The sequence below is a fragment of the Bactrocera tryoni genome, unplaced genomic scaffold (genome assembly GCF_016617805.1).
Source record: "Bactrocera tryoni isolate S06 unplaced genomic scaffold, CSIRO_BtryS06_freeze2 scaffold_25, whole genome shotgun sequence".
Lineage (NCBI taxonomy): Eukaryota > Metazoa > Arthropoda > Insecta > Diptera > Tephritidae > Bactrocera > Bactrocera tryoni.
In genome coordinates, this window is record NW_024395977.1 from 10,872,719 (window position 1) to 10,876,383 (window position 3,665).

At 34.0% G+C, this 3,665-nt stretch overlaps 1 pseudogene; it reads right to left on the reverse strand.

Moving 5' to 3' along the window:
- Positions 1–3,462: 3,462 nt before the first annotated feature.
- On the reverse strand, positions 3,463–3,665 carry LOC120781035 (annotated as a pseudogene).

Sequence of the window (3,665 nt, forward strand, 5' to 3'; positions counted from 1 at the left end):
GGGGGGGGCCGGGATGGCTAAAATGGCTAAGATGGTAGCCCGTGAGGAGGGAAATGGAGTGGTTGTGTTAAAGTGGAAGGACACCAGAGATGTTAGAATTCTTTCGACAAAACACCCCCCTGTAATGGTAGCCACATCGAGCCATCCAAATGTAGACAGTAATGAACCATCCACCAGTACCAACAACCCACCATCCACCAGGAAGCGAAGACAACGAGCTATTGAAAAATCTCTTGCTGTTATTGATTACAATAAAGCCAAATTAGGTGTTGATATATCCGATCAAATGACCTCCTACGCCGCCACTCTGAAAAGAGGTGTTAAGTGATACCGCAAAGTGGCTTTTGAACCGTTACTTGGAATGTTTGTCGTAAATGCCTTTATAATATATAAAAAGGATACAAACAAACAAATTTCAATAACCCAGTTTCGGCAGGAGATTTCAAATGCTTTGTTGGATTTCATGTCTCCAGAACCCATAACAAAAGGAAAACATTTTCTAGAAAACAGAGAGGACGATAACGGAAAAACAATAAGGCGTGCTTGCGTATTATGTTATGCCATGTCAAAAAAATTTACTAATAGTGTAACAGCCAGAAAGAGCTTAAAAAGGACCACCACCTACTGCCCAATATGTCCCAATAAACCACAACTATGTGTAGAATGTTTTCCTAAATATTCCCACCAGAAGAATTAATTTTAATAAATTTATATTTTAGTTGCATTATTTTTGCACTGATCTCCATTAACAAATTGAGTTTTTAAGTTTAAGTCATTGTTTTTCTACTGATCTCCAAATTGAATTTCTAATTTTAAGTTTATTGTAATCTTAATTTGAATTTACATACATATATATTTTTATATATTTTTTTTGCTCAAAAATGAATTGATTTTTAAAAGAATGAATAAAAAGACAAATTTAAATTCTCAATTTTTTTATTACCCAAAAAAAACCATTAAAAATACACAGCGGCCATGGGAAATACACCAAAATGTTCACCGCAGGCCAGAGAATCCAAATTCCATGTAAAATTCCATATTAAAATGTACGAAAATGTGCGACGTGGCCTTAGGGTAACATTTAAGTGTCGCATGAAAACGTGCGACGTGGCAGCCAACGTGTTAAGTTGTTCTTGAGTTATAGCGTCGCAAAACATGGGGCAAAATAAAGAGAAAATACGGCATATTTTACAGTACTACTACCCGGAATTCAAAATCTCTCGTCAACCTGAACATATAATAGGTTGTCAAAAAAGTCTTGCGGTATTTTCGCTAGTTGGCGCTGAAAGCGCGTAGTTCTAGTTTTTGGAAAGCTCATTTCACGCGCGAAGACGTGTTTGATTGATTGTCGTTTCTTTTAAGTCGTTCGTGAGTTATAGTGTCGCAAACATGAAGCAAAATAAAGAGAAAATACTTCATATTTTACAGTATTACTACGATAAAGGCAAAAATGCATCTCAAGCCACCAATAAAATTTATGCAGTTTATAGACCCGTTACAGTTTCCATTTCCACCGCACAACGATGGTTGCAACGTTTTCGTTCTGGTGTAGAGGTGGTCGAAGATGCGCCACGCTCCGGAAGGCCTGTCGTCGAAAATTGCGATAAAATCGCTGAATTGGTCGAAAGAGACCGGCATAGTAGCAGCCGTAGCATCGGTCAAGAGCTGGGCATGAGTCATCAAAAATTCCTTTCAATTTCAGTAAAAAAAATGTGCGTGGAGTCCCTACGCGCGGAAGAAGTTATACTTCTTAGTGATATTCAGAAATGCATATCATTTTGTATGAAAGAAAACTAGAACATTTAAATTCATTATGCACATTTTATAAAGCAAAGTCTAAATGAAGGAATTTTGACTCGGAAAGTAGTTCTGTCTCTTCGTTGCGGAAGGCAATATGCAGCGTAACCATCTCTCTTTCGTACTCTTCGAATTGGGTTGTCATATTATAATTTTCATATCTTATATCATGGTGTTTAGTCAATTTCTTGTACATATTCATTATTGACGTTGCATTTGTATTGCGCACAAACCTGGGCCAAAGTAAAATGAATTTTCTTTTTATTTTTCTTTGCAGTTTTTCAATAAATTTAAATAAGTTTCTTAATAAATTTAAATAAGTTTTTAATAAATTTAAATAAATTTAAGTAAATTTACATGTATTTTCATTTATATTTAATTATCAATAAATTTTTTTAAAATTATTTGCCCTAGTTGTCCATTTTATTTTCTCATGCATTTCAGTCGATTTTTGTATAGAAATTTGACCGGCGTAGAAGCAAAATGCGAAACAATCATACATATATTATGTCGTTTGCACATTTGTCTGTATGTTTGCGAAAGCAAATGTTCTACAAAAGCATATTTCCATATTTAAACGAAATTTCTTTAACCATCGTATATTTCTTACATGCATAACCAAACCATACTTAAGACAACGCCACAAAAGTGTCAATGGTGGTGTTGGTGGTAAGCACATGAAAAGTCACAATGTGAACGCAGGTTCGAATCTCGACGGACTTAGTCTATAATTTTTGCATTTTAACATCGTATACTATACTAATAAATATTTTTCTTACTAATAGAAATTAAATTTATCACAGCAATATACCTAATATACATATAGTGACATATTCACTCTCACATCCATCTACTAATATCCAATTACTGCAGCATCAGTATTTTGGTGACACATTCATTCTCACACCCATCCATTAAAGTCAAGTAAACAAATAACAAGAGCTGCGCATCATTTTTGCTGTGCAGAGAATTTAATGTAAACAAATGACCGATATTCAGTGGCGATCGCGCCTTAAGCGTCTTCGCTTATACAAACCAAATAATCTATAAGCTCTCATCCAATGAATCAAGCGACCAACTGCACACTCATTTTAATGTAAACAATAGCCAATAGCCAAAACCAAGATTTTCATTCTCTTTGTAAATTAGTCTTAAGCTGAAATCCAATTGACACACACGAAGCCTTTCTTTCGTCGCGTACAATTTTAATAAATAATAAATAATAAAACATTTTAAACATTTGTATTTAATTTATTAAAAAAAAAACGGATCTTAGCGTTGTCCTTAGTCTTTCGACGGGACATTTATTTGACTCAAATTATTTCAGTATATACATAATATTGCTGTGATAAATTTAATTTCTATTAGTAAGGTAAATATTTATTAGTATAGTATACGATGTTAAAAGGCATACATCTTCTATCCTATCTTGTTTATCTGCACATGCTCATATGAATGTATGTATACGCATGCGCGCGTTCAGAAATTCAAAGAATTCGCAGAAATGAAACAGAAACGAAAGAAATAAAGTCACACAAAATTGTTGAGAATTCGCAAAAATGAAAGACAAACGAAAGAAAAATAATGCGCAAGCATACAAAAGCGTACTGTACTTATTGACTGCATTATTTTTGTGTAAAACCTTGGTATTTATTCATTAAAATCACCACTCAGAAGTCGTTTTATCCGTTGTGAGCGAATGATTTTCGAAGAAACATCATTTCTAATATGCCACAAGACAAAATTAGAAATGAACTTCTTAAACCTCACGCTGTCAGATAAAACGATATACCTCGTCATCGCGGGTCGATTTCCAAAAAATGTAAATGAAGACTAACTACAGAAATAATTCTGTAAAGTATAGCCTT